This window comes from Mustela erminea, chromosome 5, assembly GCF_009829155.1.
Source record: "Mustela erminea isolate mMusErm1 chromosome 5, mMusErm1.Pri, whole genome shotgun sequence".
NCBI lineage: Eukaryota > Metazoa > Chordata > Mammalia > Carnivora > Mustelidae > Mustela > Mustela erminea.
In genome coordinates, this window is record NC_045618.1 from 13,837,700 (window position 1) to 13,863,517 (window position 25,818).

Here is a 25,818-nt window from a genome sequence, read left to right on the forward strand (position 1 = left end):
CAGGACCCTGAGATCATGACCTGAGCCGAAGGCAGCGGCTCAACCCACTGAGCCACCCAGGTGCCCCAGATACTGACTTTAAGCACTTTTTTAAAGTCCTTTAAGGAGAATGTTTAATTGACAACAAGTCTTTTTTTTTTTTTTCTTTCTTCAGATACATCTTGTGAAACCTATTTTGACCCAGAATGTTTATATTTTGGATGATCAGTGAATTTTTGCATTGAAGGGGACTTCAAGGGTAGCTTTGAACAACGCTGTTTTGTGGTTGGCAACAGCTGAGGTTCAGGGAAGCTAAGTAACATGCCCAGCGTCACACTCCAAGGAAGGAGAAGCACCATTGACGAGACCAAGATCTCCTGTTTCTTAGTTCAGGGTCTCTTCAGCTGTGAGCCTTTCCCCATAGGTCCTTTGTTATGTTTTTCTCCAAATGGACACCCAAGTGAAGCTTTCTCAGAGAGCTACGAGTCTGGAAGTGTTAAGGATATGCCAAGCTGAAGTCAGCCTCCGCATCTTAAACCCCTCTGTCTGGCCTGCCGGGTCCGAGGCTTGTTTGAGACCTGGCATCTAGGTTTCATTTGGACTCCCCATTGTCTCTCCTCTCTTCTGTGCCTTTTTTTTTTTTTTCCTCTGCTATAAGTAGGATTGATAAAGTTTGCTTTTTTCTGCACTCAGGATATTACTTAATACAATACAAGGTCACTTGTGTGAATGGGAGTCAACATATGGTAGTGATTACATGGTAAAAGGACAAAAAGCCCAGCGAGCGAACACAAAAGCACATTTACTGCTGCCAACTAGCAGCACTCACTGAGGGAAGCAAATAGTCTGTGTGTAATTCTGTCAATAAGCCTGAGGCACAGACACTGGAAAATCCCAGAAGTGAATCTGTGAGTGAGGGGAAAAGCACTTTTGAAAGAAAGTAGAGAAATGAGCTCTGTGCGGAGCAGACTCACTCCCTGTGGCATTGACGTTCAGGCGCAGGCGTCTGTCCACGTCCACGTGAGCTGACGTCCCGTCTCCCACTCTTGTGAACTTTTCAACAACAGCCAAAAGGGGAATGCTGATACTATGCACTTTGCTGAGTTATTGTAAAGGTTACAAATATTGTCTGATGCTGGGCAGGAGAACTCAAGACATGTTAGCTGTTGTTATTATTATTATTATTATTATTATTGTTATTATTACTAGCACTTTCCAGCATCATCATTCTAGTCTAAGGCACCATGATTGATGCTACCTGGGAAAGATCAGTAGTTCATAAAAACTTCCCGGCAAGTTATACACACAAACTATATTTTACTGTATGTGTGTTTGTGGATACAGTTACACAATCTTTTATCCCAAATCACAGGTCATATACATTTAGAGGAAAAAAAAAGGGGGGGGGAAATCAGAGCTTTCGAATACATTCTGGAGTAGTGCCCTAAACTCAGTCACATTCACTTCCCTGTCAGGGGTTCCCAAGACCATCCCAGACCTGACAATTTGCTCGAAGGACTTGCAGGAGTCAATATACAGTCACGCTCATGTCTACGATTTATTATAACAAAAGGACACAAAGTAGAATCAGCAAAGATGAAAAGCTCAAGGGGCAAAGTCCAGAGGAAACCAGGCATAAGCTTCCAGAGTCTTCTCCCAATGGGGTCACACAGGATGCACTTGATTTCTCCAGCTGCAAATTGCAAGAACACATGTGAAATGATGTTTGCCAAGGAAGCTCATCGGAGATTCAGCACCCAGGGTTTTTATCGGGGACTCGACACATAAACACGCTTTGCCTTGCACAGACCAAAATTTAAGACTCCCGTAAGAAAAAACAGGCTTTCGGGACAAGCTAAATTGTTTCCAAGAACAGCCTGGCTCAGTAAGCTACTCTTAGGAGTCAGGGACGGTGGCACCCCTTCCCAAATCCAAGTTCCCAGATGCCAGGCATGAGCCAATCATGCAAAGAGGCTTTTTTAAGCAGGAGCAGTCTCAGGGCTGCTGTGCTAACTCTTTCCACACGACTTTCTACAGCAAAATCTGTGAATAATGACACAGACACTGAACAGCGTCATGCCACTTTGGGTCAGGTATTACCGTAAAACATAACATGATAATCTCTGGTTTGTAGAAGTTGTTGGGTTTTGGAATCGTCATTAAGAGATTAAAGTTTGGGGCGCCTGGGTGGCTCAGTGGGTTAAAGCCTCTGCATGCGGCTAGGGTCGAGATCCCAGGGCCTGGGATCAAACCCCGCATCATCGGGCTCTCTGCTCAGCAGGGAGCTTCCCTTCCTCTCTCTCTGCCTGCCTCTCTGCCTACTTGTGATCTCTGTCAAATAAATAAATAAAATCTTAAAAAAAGAGAGAGATTAAAGTTCTGTTTTGTTCTCTTTCTCTCTCTCTGCTTTTTCTTTCTTCCTTCTGTTTTTCCTTGATTCTCTTCTCTTCTCCCTTTCTCTCTCTCTCTTTCTTCTTTCCTAACTAATTTTGCTCAGTGTTATGATTAAGTAAAGTGTATACAGTTGCACACAAGTCAGAAGGTGAGAAATGCAAGCATTTTGTGATAAATGTAGGGCAAACCCTACAGCAATGACTAAAATAACCAAACAAATGGCACAGCTAATGAGCCAAGAAGAAGATAAAAATGGAATCACAAAATTATATTCGATTAATTCCAGACAAGATAGAAAAATGAAAAAGGGAACAAAAAAACAAATGGGACAAATGGGGAACTAACAACAAGAAAACAGAGGTAAACCTAATGATATCAATAATTACATTAGTGGTAAAGAGCCCAAACATTGCAATTAAGAAGCAAAATGACAGCTTGTATAAAAACAAGACCCGGGGTACTTGGGTGCCTCAGTGGGTTAGGCCTCTGCCTTCAGCTCGGGTCATGGTCGCTGGGTCCTGGGGTCAGGCCCCATGTTGGGCTCTCAGCTGGGCGGGGAGCCTGCTTCCCCCTTCCTCTCTGTCTGCCTCTCTGTCTGCTTGTGATCTGTCAAATAAATAAATAAAATTTTTTAAAGAAAAGACCCACCTTTATGCTAGAAATGATCTCTATAGCAATGTAAATAGAATAAAAATAAGGATGAAAAAAAGACGCTATGATAGCACTAAAAAACAAAACAAAACAAAAACCAAACCAAAACAACAACAAAAAACCCCATAAAAACCAAGAAGAGTGGGTATATCAGTATCCCACAAGGTAAATTTCAAAGAATATTAGTAGAAATAAATAAGGTAATTTTATGATGGTAAAAGGGTCTGTCAAGAATACAAACAACCAAAAATGTTTATGTATCTAAGAGAGATTTAAAACAAAATTCACAGAAACTGCAAAAACAAATTTACAATGAGAATCAGAGATTTGTATCCCTTTCCCTCAATAACTGATAGAGTGAGTAGACAAAGTCATCCAGGATATAGAAAAATTGAACAAAATTATCAACAAACCTGACTTACTTTACATATATAGAACAACCCACTCCAATCAGAATATACATTCTTCTCAACCACAAATGGAACATTTTATAAAGTTATGATTTGGGGGGCACCTGGGAGGTTCAGTGGGTTAAAGCCTCTGCTTTTGGCTCGGGTCCTGATCCCAGGGTCCTGGGATTGAGCCCCACATCAGGCTCTCTGCTCGACAGGGAGTCTGCTTCCTCCTCTCTCTCTTCCTGCCTCTCTGCCTACTTGTGATCTCTGTCAAAAAAAAAAAACAAAAAAAAAACAAAAAAACCTTAAAAAAAAGTTAAAGTTTGGATTAGAAAACAAATCTCAATAAATTTTAAGCCAGAAAACAGATCTCAATAAATTTTGAAAGATTCAACTCATGCAAAATATATTCCATAATAGATTTAGAATTTAATTACAATTCATAAAACCAGAAGGATTTCTCGAAAACTTGTAAAGTACAGAAACTAAGTAACATACATTTAAGTAATCCATTTATCAATGAAACAATCCAAAAGGAGAATTAGGAAATATGTTGAATGGAAAAAGAAAATAAAACAAAGCATGGTAAAATGTGACTACTGTAAAATAACACTAACATGATATTTATATCACCAAACAATTCTATTAAACAGAACACGTGTCTTAAGTTAATGGCCTTTCTGTTTACCATAAGAATCTACAAAACAGTAAAGGCACATTTGATCCAAAGAAGAAAAAAGCAAATAGAAATGGAAATTAATGAAACAGAAGACAGAAAAAAATTATTACTAGAGATAATAAATGAAACTAAAATTATTTGAGAAGATTGATAAGATGTAATATTGACAAACTAGCCAGGCTTGATGTGGAGAAAAGAAAAGAAGACCCAAATTATTAATGGGATAGATTATAGTACAGCTGATTCTACAGATAGTAGTGAACCTCAAGGGAATTTTATGGACATTTTCCAATTTCTTTCTTTTATTTGATTTAATTAAATAATTAATTTATTTATTTTAAAGAGAAAGTGAAAGAGAGAGTGGTGGGGAGGGGCAGAGGGAGAGAGAGAACCCCAAGCAGACTTCGCACTGAGCACACGCCCTGACAGGGTGCTCAGTCTCATGACCCTGAGATCGTGACCAGAGCCAAAATCAAGAGTCTGTCTCTTAACAGACTGAGCCACCCTGGCAACCACAAGGGAATTTTATAAATACTATGTCAATAAATTTAACGATGTAGACTTCAGATTAGGAAAAAAAAATTTTTTAGATCCAACCTCAAAGCATGTTTATAATCTAATATTTTTTTAAACATACTTCAACATTTTTTAAATGTCTGCTCTTCAAACAACACTGTTTGGTGTATAAAAATATAAGCCACAGACTAGTAGAATATTTTCAAAGCTTAACTCTGATAAAGGACTTGAATCCAGACTATGTAAAGAATTCTCAAAACTCAACAAAAACCAGTACAATTATAAAAATGGGCAAAAAGTCTGATTGAATATTTTACCACAGTAGATATGTTGATGGCAAATTAGTATATACAAACATGTTAGGCTTTGACAAGTTATTAAAAAATGCAAATTAAAACCACAAGGAGATATCACTACATACCTTTTAGTATGGCTAAAAGAGCCCAAACATTGCAACTATACAAAATTATTGCAAATACATAAATATTTTATATTTATATATTTATATAATATTTACACATTAAAATTAGATATTAAATATTTAGACCTATATTATATATAATATTATATGTTAACATTTATATATTATATATAATATTGCAAATATATAAAATTATATAAAAACCATATAAAGTGCTGGCAAGTGGGTGGAGAAATTGGAACTCTCATACACTGCTATTGGAAATGTAAAATGGTATATCCACTTTGGAAAATCATTGGCAGTTACTTTAAAAGTCAAACATCCATGTGCCATATGATCCATTCTACTCCTAGCTATTTACTCAAGAGAAAAATAAACATATGTTCTTTCAAATATTTGTATACAAATATTCACAGCAGCCTTATTTGTAATTGCTATAAATTGGAAAGAATCCAAATGTCCATCACCAAGTGAATATATAAACACATTATGGTATAGCCACACAATGGAAACAACAGAATGAGCCATTGGTGTACACTACAACTTGGATGAATTAAGAAATAATTATCCAGAATGAAAGAAGCCAGATAGACATAGAATATCTTCTGTAGACTTCATTTATATAAACTCTAGAAAATGTGAGTGGATCTACAGTCATAGAAAGCAAGGAAGGATTGCCAAGAGGCACACGGAAACTTTGGAAGATGGATATGTTCACTGTCTTGATTGTGATGATGGTTTCGTGGATGTATAAATAATTCAAAACTTTAATAAGTGTCCACTTAAATGGGTACATTTTATTATAGGTCAACAATTAATAGTGTTACATAAACAGGGCAAAACATTAAATTGTACACTTGAATATGTAAACTTTATTAAAGGTCAACAATACCTCAATATTTCTAAGGGTTACGATGGATACTAGTGTAAGATCCCTTTCTGATAATAACATTTTGAATACATGGATCCCAGTGAAATTGATTTTAAAGTTTACAGTGTTCTGTGAAAGAGTGCCTTAACAATTTTTCTAAGTTAGTCCTTCTAACCAAAACACAATTCAACTAGTTAATAATTCTGCTGAATATTTTTTACTTTTAAGACTTAGTTAAATGGTTCTATTTGTGTAATTCTTCCTACTTGGCTAATTAAAAGCACAAACACAGCAAAAGCCCATCTATAGATAGCACTGGAAAATGTGCCTTTTTTTTTTTTTTAAGATTTGATTTATTTAGTCGACAGAGAGAGACACAGCCAGAGAGGGAACACAAACAAAGGGAGTGGGAGAGGGAGAAGCAGGCTTCTCAATGAACAGGGAGCCCGATACGGGGCTTGATGCAGGACTCAGTCTCAGGACCCTGGGATCATGACCTGAGCTGAAGGCAGATGTTTAATGACTGAGCCACCCAGTTACCCCTTTAGTGAGTTGTAATTCCTGGCAGCAAATCCTTGTCATTTCTATATCCATGAGGTCTCCCTTCCCTGGAGCCCCAGCCTGCGAGTTAGGTGCAGGAGCCAGCCACGTAGGGCCAAACTTAATTATTCACTCAAGCATATTCCTTTACATGGGGCATATCTCTCCTAAAAGGAAGTAGGCATGGCCGATTTAAACCACCCATAAAATAAGCCAAAAAAAAAAAAAAAAAGAAAAGAAAAAGACCAAACAAACAAACAAACAAACACTCCCTAAGTGGACTTTCCTTTGTTCTTCATCCCCTCCCAAGCTCACCTAAAAATAAAAGAACTCAGTTTTATATGAAAAGACCAATGCACAAAGATTTATTTTCTTAAGATCTGGCATCTTGATGAAGAAAAACAGAAAAACTGCCAATGTACAGACTGTATATGTGAAGGAAAAAAAAAAACTTAAAAAGAAAGAGATTGGGGCACCTGGGTGGTTCAGTGGGTTAAAGGCTCTGCTTTCAGCTCAGGTCATGATCCAGGATCCTGGGGTCGAGCCCCACATCGGGCTCTCTGCTTCGCGGGGAGCCTGCTTTCTCCTCTCTCTCTGCCTGCCTCTCTTGTGATCTCTGTCTGTCAAATAAATAAATAAAATCTTGGGGGAAAAAAGAGACTAATTTTCATCCATTGTGCATGTATTTTATTTTTTTTAAGACTTTATTTATTTGAGACAGAGAAGAGGAGAGAGAGCATGAAGTGCAGGGAAGAGAAGAGGGAGAGGGAGAAGCAGGCTCCCCACTGAGCAAGGAGCCCAATGTGGGGCTCAGACCCGGGACCCTGAGATCATGACCTGACCCAAAGGCAGATGCTTAACCGACTGAGCTACCCAGGAGCCCCAGTTCTACCTGTATTTTAGAAAAGACCTTTGCCACATGAATTCACAGAGGAAGGCCTGTCTGAGATGTGATCCTTTTATCCTTTGAAAGAGGATTGCAGTGACTTTTGTAAAAATCTCTCCATAACGACTGGATGAGTTCAAGGGGACTGGGAGAGCCTCAGTCTCTGAGACACAGCTGGGTCTTCTTGATTTTGAAACTTACCTAGGCGTTCTACGTTACTGCAGCGGGGGAGGCGGGGGCCAGGCTTCTGCCAGAGAAATGCTCTCACACTCTACTGGGCTTGCTGTAGGAGGGGAGAGGCATGACTTAGCAGAACTTTGTTGCAGTTTACTGGAAGCCGGTGTGTTCCTCCTGCTCTGGCTTGTGCTGGGATAAACCAAGCAGCATTTAATAGGGCTGGTGGTTTTCTTGTCCTTTCCTGTTTGGAGAAAGATATTGACAGTAGAGCATGCCAGGTCCCTGACTCATGGTCAGTGGAAACTGCCAGAGTGCCGAGCAGAGGACTATACCCACTCTCTAAACTTCATACTTTCCCTACTTGTGATGCAATCCCCAGACAACATCCAAAATTATTCTTAAAGTTTCTGAGAAATCCCAGGAGGGAGAAAGGAAGCATCATCAGTGATATGTGGATATCCTGGATCCGGTCCGTACCCATGCAACGGGATGTGACAATAAAGATACTTTGTTTGGCTGGAATCTTCCCAAAAATTAGACACCTGTCTAGTCAGAAGAAAAACCAGCACAGCCCAGATGGCAGGACATTCTATAGTACACCCGGCTAGGACTCCTCAAAACTGTCAAGGTTGTGAATAATAAGGGAACTGTCACCGACCAAAGGAAAGGCGAAGCATGACATCTAGGTGCATTGTGGTCCCTGGGGTGAATCTGGCAACAGGAAGAGCCTGTTAATTAAAACAAAACAAACAGACGAGGAAACAAATAAACAAACAAACACAAAAAACCCTGATAAAATCTAAATAAAGTCAGGAGTTGAATGGTAATAAATACCAAGGACAGTTTCTTAATCGTGAAAAATGTACCATGGTATTTTTTTTTAATTTTTCATTTTTAATTTTTTATAAACATATAATATATTTTATCCCCAGGGGTACAGGTCTGTGAATCGCCAGGTTTACACACTTCACAGAACTCACCATAGCACATACCCTCCCCAATGTCCATAACCCCACCCCCCTTCTCCCAACCCCCCTCCCCCCAGCAACCCTCAGTTTGTTTTGTGAGATCAAGAGTCACTTATGGTTTGTCTCCCTCCCAATCCCATCTTGTTTCATTTATTCTTCTCCTACCCACTTAAGCCTCCATGTTGCATCACCACTTCCTCATATCAGGGAGATCATATGATAGTTGTCTTTCTCCACTTGACTTATTTCGCTAAGCATGATATGCTCTAGTTCCATCCACGCTGTCGCAAATGGCAAGACTTCATTTCTTTTGATGGCTGCATAGTATTCCATTGTGTATATATACCACATCTTCTTGATCCATTCATCTGTTGATGGACATCTAGGTTCTTTCCATAGTTTGGCTATTGTGGACATTGCTGTTATAAAAATTCAGGTGCACGTGCCCCTTCGGATCACTACGTTTGTATCTTTAGGGTAAATACCCAGTAGTGCAATTGCTGGGTCATAGGGCAGTTCTATTTTCAACATTTTGAGGAAAGTACCATGGTATTTTAAGAGCTTATCCAAGGAGGTGTAATAGGAACCCTGAGGGCTGTGTTTGTGACTTTTCTGTCAATCTAACATTAATCTAGAACAAAAAGATTTTTAAAAGCTTAAAAATAGTTCTGAGAAAAGATATTTGTAGCTTGCTGAAATTGAAGTGTCTACAAAGAAAATTTATAGCTGACAAGGATCATGGGTGAATAAATGAAATCAACTTATCTAAACATTTGATATTCATTTTTTTCTTAAAGATTTTATTTATCTATTTGACAGACAGAGATCACAAGCAGGCAGAGAGAGAGAAGGGGAAGCAGATACCTCGCTGAGCAGAGAGCCCAATGCGGAGTTCGATCCCAGGACCCTGAGATAATGACCTGAGCTGAAGGCAGAAGATTAACCCACTGAGCCACCCAGGCGCCCCTAAACAGTTGATATTCTTAAATTGTTGCCTCTTTGCTCTTAATTTTATTGTTCCCTTCTGGGGTGGGGGGTGTCAGAAAGGCATATGAAATTAACAAATAATTGAAATTAAAAACAAAAAGGCTTTAGAAAGATAAAGCCTCCGCATCTACGTGGCAGGAAGAGTGGGACAATGGAAAAGGTGACATTGGATTTTTTTTTTCTGTGCCCTTGTTCAAACATATACCCCGTGTAACACACAGTATATAATTACTGTTTACACATCTGTCCCTAACATTGCACCTTAATTTCCTGGTATGGCAGTATTCTGTAGGTTGAACAGGAGTTGGGGGAATCATTAGATTTAAATATAAATAAATCAATCCCAGCTTCCCAACTTACTGGCAGGGACTCTGAATATTTCTTTAATTTGAATCATAAAATTAGGTAGCAATACCTAATCTTCCAAGGTGACCAGGAGAATTTCATAATGTTTAGCACTGAGCCGACCCATAGGTACTCAATAAATGTTAATATCTTTTTCTCGTAAGGGTGTAGAGAAAAACATGCGCTTCCACGGAAAAGGCTGCATTGTCCGTGAAAATCCTTCCAGAATACCTGATCTTAGCCTTTCATTGCTCTTGAACTATTTTGTAAGTTGGCGAATTTTAGATAATAGCAAAGCAAAATAGTTGTTGTGTATAGTTATGTAAATTAAGTCTGTCCATTGAAAGGATGACTCTCTTCCCACCATGCAAAAAAATGTGGTTTTGCATCCATCCTCAAGTTCATTTCAACATTATCATACTCCAATCTTTGAGAAGGTCAGCAAGAGGATGTGACCCTCAGTTGACACTCAAGCTGTAGTAAGGCTTCTGAAGGGACCTCACCCCCTGTCCTTGGAATGTATGCTCTGCCTACTATTCCCACAGCGAGAGCCTTTTCAAAGATGTAACCTTGAGAGAGAAAGGTATTGTTGGGGTCATCTGGACAATATACATGACTGAACGCTTTTAAGGCCTCTGTGTGTAAAGTTTTCAGATTCTCAAGGCAGGTGTAGAGATCTAATCTCAGGGCTGGGCAAGGCAAGCATGGTATGTATGTTCTCTTGTTTATTAAACCTGTCAACTGCCAATCAGGAGTGGCTTGCCTGTGGCTTTGATCTCTCCTTGCCCCCCACCTATGGGGGACAGTTTGCTTGCAAACCAAGATCAATATAAACTGGTGTGTTTTTTCGGGTTCTCCCTTTGAACCAGGTTGTGATATTTTAGCAGGGTCCCCTCATTAGTAACAAGCTAAATAGAATCTCTAATACTTGTTCATTTTATATTCACATAGTAGCCATGATGTTACCATTCTTTAAAAAAAAATCCTTTAATAAGGATATGTATGCTATTTCATTCATCTTTGCATTCCCTATGCCTATCCTAAAATAAGATGTGTAGTCAACGTTCATCAAATAGGGGTGCCTGGGTGGCTCAGCTGGTTAAGCCTTGTACTCTTGATTTCAGCTCAGGTCATGATCTCAGGGTCCTGGGATCGAGCCCCCACATAGGGCTCTCTGCTCAGAGGGGAGCCTGCTTCCCCCCTCCCTCTGCCTGCCTCTCTGCCTATTTGTGATGTCTCTCTCTGCCAAATAAGTAAATAAAATCTTTTAAAAAATATTTGTCAAGTAGAACTGACACTGGATTTAAAATATGTGGGGAGTTTGAGAGAAGGGATCTTGCAATCTGAGATGAAATTAGAACTTGGTCTACCTATTGAAGATCTTAACAGAGCAATAAAGAAGGCTCAGAGTCCCAGTGTAAAGTCAGCAGTATTTTGTCTGTGCGAGGCACCTGTGGCCTTATGCATTAATACCCAGACCCCAGCTGGTGTTTGCTTAGGAGGAAATGCAACTACTTCGTGGCTACGAAGCCAGGAGCAATTTTCACCATTTACAGGGTGCTCAGGAGGCTTTCATTGGAGGTGGTTTATTATTAGCGTTAGTAATCCTTAATGAACGTCTGCTAGCTCCCCCAGATAGTCGAAGAGCTCATGTGCTCTCCAAAGGCCAATGTGAAATGATTCAGACCACTTTTTAGATTCAGACCAATCTAGGTTGAAATTTCAGTATGTACTGGCCACATGACCTTGGGACTGGGGAGGGTTAAATAACCCAGCATGGAAATCTGGGATTAGCGCACAGCAGGACTTAAAAAAGAGTAACACTTCCTTTGCAATCACTGGACAATTGAGACAAAGTTCTATTTTTTTTAAAGGAACATTTTATTTATTTGACAGAGAGCGAGAGTGCACAAGCAGGGGGAATGGGAGAGCGAGAAGCAGGCTCCCCGCTGAGAAGGGAGCCCCATGTGGGGCTCAACCCCAGCACCCTGAGATCGTGGCCTGAGCCAAAGCAGATGCTTAACTGATGAGCCACCCAATCTCCTCCAAATTTCTCAATTTCTGATGACTCAGAAATCCCAAGGAAATTCGAAAGAGAAGACAAGAGAGTGTAACTGGTTTATTTGAATGCATATTTCATTCATTGCTGTAGTAGTTTAATGTTCATTCGGGCCCCTGCCTCCCATTCCCTACTGGAAAGCTGATGCCATGAGGGGTCAGGGAGGGGCTTTTCCAGCATGGCATGGTGAGTGAATGGCAGCGGAGACATCAGAACTTAGTCCCCCAGCCTCTGCTCTAGATCTCCTTCTGAAATATGGCATCGGCTACCAAGTCCCAGATGGAGGGCAGCAGAGCAGCTCTCTGCTTTAAACAGCCCACAAGAATACAGAACACTCCTCTTTAAAAAAAAAAAAAATTAAAAACACAATGCAAGCGGATAGGAAGTTGTAGGTGTCATTATCAGTGTACTTGAGACCAGCATTCTGGACCTGAAGTCCCTAAAATTCTGTACAAGGCCACTGACTGTGATGGCCTCAAGAAGCTGACCTCTTGGCTCTTTTAGACCTCAACTATTTTTTCATAAATTTATTAATGGAGCAATGATTCTACACCATCATGTTCAGTAAAATGAGGGAATCAAGCTCACCCAGTTCATTCCAGGATTCAGGCTGCACTTGTTTTTTTAAGGTTTTTTTTTTAAGTTTTTAATTTTTTAATTAAAATATAATGTATTATTAGCCCCAGGGGTACAGGTCTGTGAATTGCCAGGTTTACACACTTCATAGCACTCATCATAACACATACCTTCCCCAATGTCCATAACCCCACCACCGTCTCCCTACCCCCCTGACCCCTGCAACCCTCAGTTTGTTTGGTGAGATTAAGAGTCTCTTATGGTTTGTCTCCCTCCTGATCCCATCTTATTTCATTTATTCTTTTCCTACCCTCCAAACCCCCTATGTTGCCTCTCAACTTCCTCATATCAGGGAGCTCATATGATAATTGTTTTTCTCTGATTGACTTATTTCACTAAGCATAATACCCTCCAGTTCCATCCACATAGTTGCAAATGGCAAGATTTCATTTCTTTTGAAGGCTGCATAGTATTCCATTGTATATATATACCACATCTTCCATCCATTCATCTGTTGACAGACATCTAGGTTCTTTCCATAGTTTGGCTATTGTGGACATTTGCTGCTGGACATTTGGGTGCATGTGTCCCTTTGGATCACTGCATTTGTATCTTAGGGTAAATATCCATTAGTGTGATTGCTGGGTCATAGGGTAGCTCTATTTTCAACTTTTTGAGGAATCTCCATGCTGTTTCAGGCTGCACTTTTAATGCCATTTCTACTAGGGGTGTGTGTGTGTGTGTGTGTGTGTGTGTGTGTGTGTGTCTGCACACACATGTGCACTTCAAGCTTTTCTTTTCAACTTTACAGTAGGTATTTGGGGAATAAAACAGAAGGGAAAGACTTCCAACCCCTATGAACTAAAGACCTAATAAAGAAACACCTTTGTCCACAAAAAGGTCTGTTCAAACAGGTTTATAGCAACTTTATTGATAACAGCCTCAAACTGGAAATTGTCAGGTGTCTGTCAACAGACTGGATAAACAAACTGTTACATATCATAGTCATATAACAGAATATGACTCGGCAACAAAAGGACAAATGACTGACACACAGAGGAGAATGGATGAATCCTAAAAACCAGGAAGAGGAAAAAAACCCCAAAACAACCCTTCGCACAACAGAGTGTAAATATATTATCCAATTTATTTGGAGTTCTAGAATAAACAAAACGAATTTGTGATGGACAAACTGCTGGAACTGAGTAACCTGTGTGTGTGTGTGTGTATGTGTGTGTGTGTAAGACAGGGAAGCATCGACTGGAGAGAGACAGGAATTATGGAGGGTGAAGATAATGTCTTATATCTTGGTTGCCCAGATGTACTTATTAATCAAAACTCAGTGAATTTACACTTAAGATTTGTATACTTGAATATATATATAAGATTTATATTGAAAGAAAAAATCTAGCTAAACTAAAAGGAACTCTAATTAGAAGTATGCATGGGGGGGGAGTATAAGAATGTCTGCAGTTTACTTTGAAATGTGTCCCAGCTTTAACAGATTGGTGGAAGAGAGAGATACAGAGTTGTATGGATATGTAACAAAATGTCTGGTGGAATCTAGCTAGTAGATATACAGGTTTTCATGGTTTTACAGGTTTGTTGTATGTTTGAAATTTATCCTAATAAAAATATTGAAAAAAACCCAGTGAATTTAAAGAACTTAGATGGAATGAGCCTTATCACCATCATCACTATCATCACTACTATATCCAAATACTCAATTTGTTAGGAATCCACTTTGGTTCAGATACCTTCAAAATATTTATTAACCAAAAATGAATCTTGGGCTGTAGATAGTATTTCCAACTCACATAGAAGGGAAATTAATTTGCTTTAAGTCACCGACTACCAATGGCTGACCTTGAGCTTATAATCTATACCAGGTTTGTTTTATTTGCCTATTAGCTTATTGTTGCTTTTGCTCTCCTTAGGGCCATCCTACTTCCCAAGTGTGGGTCCAAAAACAACTCAAATATAAGCTTCTACAGACTCAAGTTTGAAGTTTCGTTGTTCAGATTATAGGATACATTGGATAAACAGAAAAAGGAATTATTAACTTGTATACTAATGGATAGTATGCAAAGAGAGCTAATTTGAAGTGGAAGTTCACATGACTGATGTTGTTTGTTCTGCAAATGGCTCTCGAAGTGTGAAGTCAACCAGAGGACAGGAGCTGCTAAGCTGGATTTGGGAGGCACGGGAAGACTGTTAGTCAAAGATAACTTCGATATATTGCAATTACCCACCGGAGTATAATATAGAGAGCCTGTCATTTTTAGAGAAAACTTTTGATAATACATTTGCACCTTTGTCAGGCTGATAGATGAACGATGCCTAAGGGTGTCTTGGATCATGAGTCATATCTTTGCTAGCTTGCCAGTTACCTTGGAAGGCAAATTTGCTCAGTGACTTCATGCTTGATGACTTCACTTCCCAGTTGCTTTAGGTTCTGTGAATCTAGAATGCAATGAGTTCTTGTCCAAGTGCCTTGAGGAAGAAATCAGCATGTACTTGGTATAGTTCAAAGAGAATGAGGAGCAGTGTCCTGACCTAGAAATTTTGCTAAGTGTCATTGATACCTGGGAATTTGCTGGGGTGATATTCAGAGTTGTAAGCCCTGTGTGAAGTTTTTTTTTAAGATTTTTTTTATATATTTGACACACAGAGAGAGATCACAAGTAGGCAGTCAGAGAGAGAGGGGGAAGCTCAGCAGAGAGCCTCATGTGGGGCTCAATCCCAGGACCCTGAGATCATGACCTAAGCTAAAGGCAGAGGCTTTTTTTTTTTTTTTTAGTATTTTATTTATTTATTTGGCAGACAGAGATCACAAGTAGGCAGAGAGGCAGGCAGAGAGAGAGAGGAAGGGAAGCAGGCTCCCTGCTGAGCAGAGAGCCCGATGCGGGGCTCGATCCCAGGACCCTGGGATCATGACCTGAGCCGAAGGCAGAGGCTTCAACCCACTGAGCCACCAGGTGCCCCGAGTACCTGTGTGAAGTGTTAAATATCATCTCTACTTATGCAAAGGTACTACTTAGTACTGAGGCAAAGACTGATTAAGATTCAAGCACTGGGCTCATAAAAGCTTATACTTAATGCAAGTAGACTGTTCCTCAGAATAAGATGTCACAGGTGGTCTAAGTCACTGCCTCTTTGCAGTCACTAGAATTGATGAACTCAGAGAATCAATACTGACGATGTTATGGCTATGAGCCCTCTGACTGCATGCTAATGAAGTTTTTGTAAGAGGGCTGGACCAGCTTATCAGAGCTGCCAACAAGATATTTATCGTAAACAAATCAAAAACAATAGTTATACAGTGAAATTTTTTGGGTGAAAATACTAAGAACCTTTGTTCTGGTCCAATCAGTCTTCAGAAAATTGACTGCCTGAAAAATGACACTATAATCTGATAAAGAACTAAGTTATGAACTCAGATATCCTGAGGCCTTGTATATTTTGCTATAATTAAAATATTTTTAGTATGTTTCTTTTATCATAGAGAATATATGCTATGCAAGTCACTGAGAGGCTATATGTTTGAGATCCAATATTTACAGCATGTGAACTCAGCTTCTGGCCATGATGAAATAAAAGAAACTAGTTTTACCCTCCCACAGCTAAAAGAGAGAAAATACAACCAATATATATGTGCCAATGGTTTTCAGGCATTAGACAACTGATAGCACAGTACTGCAATCCCAGAGAAAAGGGACAAAAATGAGGTAAGGTCGGTGATTGCCCTAACTTACTCTCTGGAGAATTTCCAGTCCACAGCCTGGGGATGGGGAGACCAAGCAGAGTCCGGTGGCTTTTCTTAGTTGAGGAAAGAGTAGGGAGACCAAAGTAGCCATAATTTGTGTGCATTGAGGGGGCAGTATACAGAGGAAAGATCTACATACAGAGAGACAGGAAGAGAGGAGAGATACAGAAATCTACAAAGGATTCCCCTCAGGTGTTGGGCTGAATGCTAATTAGCTCACGTGTACAAGGAAACCTCCAAGATCAGGAAAGAATCACTGGAAGATGCAGGTGAAACAGTCCCTCAAGTTCATGCCGGGCCAGAAATAGTTCAAGTTTCCATAAGACAGTAAGGCAAGATTTCCTAATACAAGGGTTAAGATCCTTGGAGAGTTTAACCCCAGATGAGAGATTGTTCCATATCTACCCAACGAAGCTTAAAAACAACCCTCACGAGAAGCAAACTATTTCCAAGCAAACTTAATCTGCATTCCAGAAAAAAAGATCCCCAAAGTTTAAAGGAATAATCATTTAAAAAATTCAGCACCCAGCAACATAAAGTTTATATTGCATAGCATTTTATCAAGATTGACAAGGCAGGCAGGGAAGCAGGAAAAAAGACCCATGGCAAGTAGGGAATAATGAGTGAATAGATAAAAAAAAACCTAGAAGCAAAACAAATAGCAAGAATTAGTAGACAAGGAAGATAAGCAGTGTATCAATAAATTCCCTACATTTAACAAAGTGGAAGAGAGGATGAGCAGAAAGGAAAAATAAAAGATACACAAAGAACCAAAATCAAAATTTTCATTTTTTTTTCTGTTGAAAAAAACCATTCAATAGGATTAATAGCAGGTAAGATATTGGAGGGAGAAATTAATTAACCTGACCACATAGAATGAAAAACACAGAAAATAGAAGCCTAAAGAAGGGGAAAAAATGCGCAGAGCATTTGTGAACTCTGGGGACAACTTTAAGTGGCCTCACATATATATGTGTGTGTATTACTATATATGTGTATTATACATGATTATATTAATTGTATATACATATAGTTCTCAAACTGAAAAAAACCAGGGTCATAAAATATATGAAGAAAGTATGTTTGAAAATTTTATCTTAATCAAATTCAATGTAAACCACAAGCTCACAGGTTCAAGAACCCTCAACACTTACTGTGTGTGGTAATTAGACATGTTAGGAGGTCTCTAGATTTATAACCCTGGCCTCCTGGTGTTCATGTTCTTGTGTAATCCTCTCTCCCTGCATATGTGATGAATTTATTGGTTTGCATCTAATAAGTAGAATATGGCAGAAGTGGTAAGATCTCATTTCTCAGATGAAGTTACAAAAACGATGGTGGCTCTATCTGGGTCTCTTCCACTCTCTCTTTGATCACCGTGGCCATAACATGGGAGTGCATGGGCCACCTATGGAGGAGCTCATATGGTGAGGAATTATGGTCTCCCAACAACCATTTGAGTGAGTTTTGAAGCAGATTCTCCAGCCTCATTGGAACCTTGAGATGACTGAGACCTCACGTGAGATGCTGAGTCAGCATCTCATCCATCCTACCCACACCAGGACTCCTGCTCCACAGAAACTCTGACATTGGGATGCCTGGGTGGCTCAGTGGGTTAAAGCCTCTGCCTTCGGCTCAGGTCATGATCCCAGGGTCTTGGGATCGAGCCCCTCATTGGGCTCTCTGCTCATCAGGGAGCCTCCTTCCTTCTCTCTCTCTGCCTGCCTCTCTGCCTACTTGTGATCTCTGTCTGTCAAATAAATAAATAAAATCTTAAAAAAAAAAAAAGAAACTCTGACAACATAAATGCTTGCTGCTTTGAGCCATTCAGTTTTTAAGTAATTTGTTACATATCAAGAGTAAGTAATTAACTCATTGGGTATATGCATGAATTTCAAACAAAAAATCTTATATTCTACAGTTTATGCTTGAATCAAGGTTTTCCAGAAACATTTGCAAAACAAATGAATGCATGAAAGACAAGACAGGTACCCCAAAAATGGTTTCATAAAGGTGAAAGCAATTGTTCTCGATTAAATCTTTATAAGATTGGCAAGGATATTGCTATGAGAGTTCTTGGGAGGAGGGATTTCTCCTGTTTGAGAAAAGAGGGGATTCTTTTAGGAGGAGACAGTATTTGGGACCTTGAGGGAATAGAATTTGACTACATTTTGCTGACAATGAATCTAGGCACTTGTAATGAAAGAATCAGTCAGGACTGATGGGAAACCAAGAGGTACATAGAGGAAACCATGAGCAGGATGTAACATGAGAAAACAAGAGAAAAGATACCGAGGGAAAAAATGCTACTCTTACAGACAGATCTTTGTAACTTTTGTTTTGAACTCATGTTATGGAGATATTGCATATTAACATAAAACATTAAGTTTTGCAAATAACTCTCTTATCATTATACTTTCCTTAGTCACATTGAACATATGGTATCTTCCTGAGTTGAAGTTCTAGGCAGGACCTAATGAGCTTTCTTATTTTCAGAGAATAATAGGTAAGGCACAATATTATGCTAGTAATCTCTTCATTAGAGTGTGTCTGCATTTCAAAAAAAGTTGTAATGACAGGTACATCTCAAGAGAAATGTGATCACAAGGAAGAAAAATCCATTTTCTTGTCTGACTAACATTACTCCTATACCTAGTATGAACTTTGATTTTACGGAGCACCTTTTACTTATTGTCTATATTATTTATCTTCACACTTTGATTTTCTTGCCCTGATGGTTCATAGTAGTTTTCCCTTGCCAATTTAAATTTTAGCTTGCTTCTCTATATTGTTCATTGATCACTCAATTTCTCATTTTTAACTTCTGCCCTTTAGAGTCCAGTCACACTTCGTATGGTGCTGCTAATGCTGTCCTTTATTCTCCAATCATGTTTCATCATTAAGTGACCATGGAAGTTTCCAGCTTGTTGGGGACACAAGCTTCCTCAAGCACCCTTTGCTAAAATGTATACTTCAGAGCTGTATAAAACATGAGCAGGAAACAGCACAATGGTCCTATATGCATTTTAAATATTTTATTTATTTATTTGAGAGAGAGAAAAAGAGAGAGAGAAAATAAGCAGGGGGAGGGGCAGAGGGAGAGAGAGAATCTCAAGCAGATTGTGCTGAGCAGGGATCCTGACTTGGGGCTTGCTCTCTGAATCCTGAGATCATGACCTGAGCCAAAACCAAGAGTCAGAAGCTTAACTACGATATCCCCACATCCCCTACTCCCTGGCACGCATTTGAAATACAAGGTGCCTGGGTGGCTAAAAGTGGTGTCGTTTAGCTCAGGTCATGATCCCAGGGACCTGGGATCGAGCCGCAAGTCAGGCTCCCTACTTGGCGGGAAGCCTGCTTCTCCCTCTCCCACTCCCCTGCTTGTGTCCCCTCTCTCACTGTGTCTCTCTCCATCAAATAAATAAATTAAATCTTAAAACAAACAAATAAAACAACACTGGTCCTCTGAGGCTACTCCTTCTGACTCGATTTGCAGCTCTCTTTAATTTAACAAAATTGACATTTATGGTATATACCAAAATACGGTTTGTTCAGGTGAAATAACATGATGCTAGGATTTGCTTAGAGAATCAGAAAAGTGATTAGTTTTTATTCCTGGGGAAGAAATATAGAGCCTGTAAGAAATGAAGCAAATGTAAGCCTGTAAGTAATGACACAAAACTTAACAAAGGCCCAGGGTGTTTTAATCGCTTCTATGGTCATAGAGCTTGAACTTCTGCCTTAGGTTTAGGAATTCCTGATCATGTTTTACCACTGAGTGTGTGTGGTAAACCATACTCAGTTTGATATACAAGGCTTGGGTTTTTGAATGAGATTTACTGAAGTGGAACTCCATTTTACAAATTCATCAAGTAGGGACTAGTTTCACAAAACCCATCAGGAATGAGGAGAAAAGTCACAAACTTATTTCGAGGGTGGGTGCAAAGATCATTGTAAAAGGTTCAAAACTATAACCAAATTTGTCTGTCATTGAATCAGCTGAGAAATTCTCTTTCCTTTATAATCTAAAGTATATTTTGCATTTCACTGAATAGATTTTTATCCCTCCCATTCTTCATTTTCAAATCAGCCCAGCAGGAAGTTCAAACTACCAAGCCAAGCTTTTTTTTTTTTTTTTTAAAGAATAATCTCTTAGCAGAATGTAAAAATTTTGAATATAGTTCAATAAAAGGAGTTCCCTAATAAGAAAAAAAGGTTGAGCACATATATACTGGGAATTAAGAAATTCATTTAGCATTAAGGTCGTACTTCTTACGATTTTATTCTCTATTTTGGGCCCAGATTTTCTCAGGAAGATGCAATAGTCATTATAAATATAAACCTAAAAAATTCAGTAAAGCTGGTGTTTACCAAGTCAGCTTGAAATTATTATTACTATGCACTTAATAAAGCCCCATGTATTTCCTAACTACTTTTCAATCCATTATTAGCGATTCTGTATTTTCTTTGTAGGGCATCATTACAGCCAGTAATTGGAGGCTCGATGAGTGAAAACTTATTCAAATTATATGTCCCAGCACTCACAAATATAGGCTGGAGACTACCAGTCCCAAATTTGTTAATGCCCTCAACTAAAAGTGTCATTTATTTCATATATCTATATTTAAATTTTCAGATTACTCGAGTAATAATACTTGAGTAATAATACTCAAGTTACTGGAAATATTGCTAGATGGGTCTGGCTTCATTTCCTGACTTGATCTCTTGCTGGTTGAGCCTGTGTTCCTTGCAGTGACTCAGTCATGAGGATCTCTTCTCTCAGCCCTTGGGGCTGTGCAGAGTCACTGTGTTTGCTAATTCCCTTGTATATTTCCTGCCTGGGCTCCTGCACCTGACTCTGTACTTAACTTTCTGGACCCTGCAGGTGCTGCAACTAGTCTCATCCTTCTGACATGCTGTTGTGCTTATTTGTTTCCATGGTTTCCCCCTTCAACAAACTGTGAGCCCCTGGGGTCAGAAGCAATTTTATTTATGTATACCCACCGTGTTTACTCAGAGCTTGACACATTGTTGGTCAGGGAACGGGAACAGCCACCTGATGTCTAGCCACCTGCTTTGTCTGGCCAGAACAGAGTAAATAAATGAATTTGAATGCCTTTAGGTGGCCAGTGTGTGGGAGTCTCTATTTTTTTTTCTTTTTTTTTGTGGACAGTCACACATACATTTCATCAGCCTGGCCCCTGATCATCCTAGTCTGTGGTCCTCCTTGAGCTACTCAATAAATGTTATTGTTTTGTGAGCGAATGTGTCAACAAATGTACATCTAATTGCACAGAAAATTATTATTCCAATAATTTCGTTCTGGAAATTCCTTTAGTTTCATCTCAGACTTAAAACAGTAAAGGTAGAAAAATAAAAATTTGTTAAACAATGTACCAAAAAGCACTGTAGAGGTGGGCCTCTCTGAGCATTCTAGTAATCAAATCAAAAAGGAAAACCAATTCAGTTGTGCTATTTGCAGAATTCAGGGGATGCAAACAAACCCACTGTGTAGAAGAGCCTAGGTTTGCATTCTGGAGAGGACCAACAATTTCTACATTGGATCATCTTAAAACAAGCACCAGGATTTTAAGAACAATAACCCTGGCCAATATTCCAGGTGCAGATTCAACAATCCATTTCTCAAGACCAATTCCAAGATGCTTTAAACTAGGGCAACGACAGCACACAAGAGAACAACCCTACAAAGTGATTCTGTGCGGGGCCACCATGATGCTGTATTGTTTGAAATGCTCTCTTGCTCTGGTTTAATCTGGGGGAAAAGCTTAAGCATGAGCTCACCAGATGGAATTCAAAACCAGACATAACATTTTGATGATGACGAAGTATTCTTGAGAAAGGTTAAGCTTCACCTGAAAAAGTAAGTTTGGGTCTGCTTTAATTATCTGATAAATGGGGGAATAAGGTTCTAAGATTTACCCTACCATGCCTTCAATAATTTTAACTTTTTTTAAAAGGCAAAAGATTTATGCGATCTGAAGAGAAACCAGAGTATAATTTTAACTTTCTAAAAGCAACTATTACCAGATGTTCATCTTGGCCATAAAAATTCTCACCCTTGAAACTATAATGTCTATGAAAATGTAACTTTGAGCAACTTACTACCTGTGAACACTTCCAATTAATTAGCTTGTGTTAAATACGTGACTGGATATTTGAAATAATTTGTTACATAGGCTTATTATTAATAAGACAACGAACTGTTGGTGTTGGTTTCCAAAGAAAGATTTTATAACAAGTCTTACTTCTGAGCAATTAGAAAGGAAGACTCCTTTTCTGTTAGGGCCACTCCCTTTGTTCAAGAAACTGAAACCCTACCAACCACTGCTTTTTAAATTTTTTTTTTCTTACCAACTGCAGGAAAGCATGTAGTTAGTTAAATGGCAGAATTAGGAGTGAGTCACTAAGTGTGGTCTCTCTACACCAACAAAAGGGGATATGTTTTCTATAAACTCTCAGGACAATTATATGGTAGGAAGAAACCAAACTGAGCAAATATAATAACAAAGACGGATCGTGTGAACAATACAAAGAATACCGTTTTCTCAAGCCCACGTAGCAAGGTCCATATGCTTCCTTATGGCACACACTAAACATTGGCCACTTGGATAGTGGATTAAATTTTGCCTTAACCATGACATGGATTTCACCTCCTGGAAGGTCTAGATCTCTATATTTATATCTCAATTGTTTTCCTGCTTTAGCTTTTTTTGCCCCAGTAATAACAAGAAGCACCGATGAAGTCAAATGTGAGGGATCTAGGTATCAAGCTTTTATGTCGCTGTTAGCAGAGCTCACAAACTTTTTTCTGGGGCACCCAAGGGGTTTGTCCTCCCAAGATGATCTCTGAGTCCTCTGATCGGAGCTGGACTGGATTGATTCTCTGCACTTACAGACAGGAAAACCTCCTTTAACTCCACGGGCAGAGAGCCTAGGTGACTACAGCCACCAAACTTGTCCTATTTAATTGCTAACTTACCTCCACGTGGCACTTCTGATACATGACATGTGACATCAGCTGCGGTGGCAAAGGAGCACGTGGGATCTGTAGAAGACACATCCGCCATTCAAAATGGAAAAGAACAGGTGAAATTATTACATTGCCATGCAACCCAGCATATGTTGTCTAGCATGGAAGAGCAATTGTATCTGGCAAGAGTCTAATCTAAATGTGGACAGTGAGAAATCCCTGCCTCGAAGGTCATATTCTCAATAGAGTTTTTTCTTCAAAGGCTACATATCTTGATGTTCATGTGAATTACGAAGGCAAGACTGAGTAGAACGGAGATTCTATTTTATTTTTTTAGAAAAGTCACAATTATGGCAACATAGTGCCTATAAAACTTGGTTCAGACTTGCTTATGTCAAGAAATTCAAGGTCACAACAGTGTATTTTGAATTTATCTGCCACATATGTGAGTCTAGCAGCTGTTCGAAGTGCTTCTTGTGGTTACAGAATGAAGTCAAGTTAGTTAAAGCAATGATATAATTTCCTGGATGGAACATACTAGAAAGAGGCAGGCAATATATTTGAACAAGTGAAAAGAAAAAAAGAAAGAAAAAGCAACCAAAAAAACCTTCAAGGAAGCTTGACAGAAGAGTGTATTGTGGTGAGAGATGAGTAGGTATGACCTTAGATTTCTGTCTCTTCAGATGTTTCACTTTCTGCAGCATTTAATGATTGAAAAATGCTGTTAGTCATTTTCAGCCTGTGGTTGAGCTACAGGAACCACAGAACAGGAACCCCATTGTGGCAGGGGTTGGAAGCAAAAAGCTTTTATGTGTGGGTTCACTTACTATTTTAATTCTGTTGTATTATTAGTGGCCTTCAATGCTATGGTTACTTTCCCTATTTACTGTTCTTTCCCTTCTTGCCGTGTCCTCTATGTCCCCCTTTTCCCCCATTACCTTCCCTCCCTGAGGAAGGGGATACAGCCTGCAGGGCCACCATGGGAAAAGCCAGATTCCCCTAGGCTCAGGTGACTCTGCTCTGCCTGCTACGAACGTGTTTCATACCTTCAAGGCCGATGATTTCATGGCTCTGAGGCTAATTTTCCTCATCTTCAACCAGGGAAATTATGAACTGTTTCACAGGTTTGTGAAAATTAAATAGGATTGCATATTGTAGGCGGAGCCCCCAAATCAGAGAGTGGTGAGCCCTTCTGTTCATTCACTGGGAGCCACTACTGAATGCCTTCTTTGCGTGAAGACTACACCTCTGCTTCCAACCAAGTTCTCTTGTGTTCTAAATGTTCTCCCTCCTGGCCCACAACAGTTCTTACCATGCTGTTATTCTAATTAGCCAACGCTTCTTAAGTGTGGATCCGTGGGCCAGGACACTGCGGTTAAGTACTTTACCTAAAACACTTAAGTATTTCTCAGAATCTATACAATAGCTGTTATTTGAATCCCCATTTATTAAAGACAAAGTGGGAATTCAGAGGCATTAAGTGAACTCTTGGGTTTATACCATCAGTTGCCAAGGCAGGACTTGGTGAGGTCTTTCTGACTCGGAGCCCAGGCTCTTAACCACCAATTACACCAATTAAATTCTCCAGTTGACAGGCCACCCACTCCCATCACTTATAGAACGCCAGGTCTGTCCCACACTCTCTTATATCTAATTCCTGCTCTTCCAAGGGGGTGGCCGGGTGTGAAGTTCTGACCTCCTGGAGGCAGGGATCTGGCCCGTTTCCTCCGAAACCACCCAGTGTCTTGCAAGGCCGACTCAGAACACAGAAGACACGGGCTCCTTGGTGAAGGGGAAAAGAAACCGCCAGGCGGAGATCAAGAGTAAATAAAAGTGCAAGAAGAGCACAGCAGGAAAAGGAGAGGAAGGAGGAAGAAAGTTCATGGGAAAGGAACCAAGGGCAAATATTTGCTGAACGCTTTAGGGCCAGTCATGGGACCCAAGGATCTCTAAGGGTCTCTGAGTAGGAGTACTCAGCGCGCTGGGCACGGAAATCGGCCTAATCTCTCCAGACCAGGAGCCAAGGCTCAGCAAATAAAGAGCTTAGCGCGTCTGCGTGGCCGAACTTGCAGCCGCCGTCTTGCAAACATGGCGGGGCTTAATGGGGTGCCTGGTTCTGGTACCTCCTGCCTGGGTCAGGGTGGTAAAAAGGCAGCTTGCTCTCCCCACTGATCCCTTCGGGAGCGACGGCCCCAAGCACTCCTCTGAGTATCCGCGGAGACACGTTACTCAGCCATTACAAGTTTGCAAGTCACACTTGTTCTCTTTCCTCACTTTGAACACAGACTGCTGGGGCGCATCTTCCTTTTTTGGCGAGCGAAGCCGGAACAGTGCGTTATGAGCGATCTCTTCCTCTTCGCCCCGCCGGGGCCGAGGGGCGGCCGCCGGCGGAGCCCCTGGCCGCCGCGCGACCGCGCTTGGGGGGGCGGTCGCTCCAAGGTGACGCGCGGCCGCCTCCGCCCCCTGGAGGCGGGGCTGGCGGGCGGGGGTCTAGGAAGTCGGACGGCGCGGGAGGTGCCCCCGCCCCCGGCGCGTCCCGGCCGTTTCTGCGCGTGCGAGCGGTGGCGGCGGCCGGTCCCGGCACGTGAGGGGCGCGCGCCGGCTCCTGGGCAGCCCC

The 25,818-nt window shown here is 40.3% G+C and overlaps 1 long non-coding RNA gene across 1 annotated transcript; it reads right to left on the reverse strand.

Annotated features, from left to right (window-relative positions):
* Positions 1–1,280: 1,280 nt before the first annotated feature.
* LOC116590412 lies at positions 1,281–23,252 on the reverse strand. Its single transcript, XR_004285589.1, has 3 exons — positions 23,211–23,252; positions 7,534–7,750; positions 1,281–1,672 (listed from the first exon to the last, which is right to left on the reverse strand). It is a non-coding gene; the product is annotated as an uncharacterized LOC116590412 (long non-coding RNA).
* Between the last annotated feature and the right edge of the window lie 2,566 nt (positions 23,253–25,818).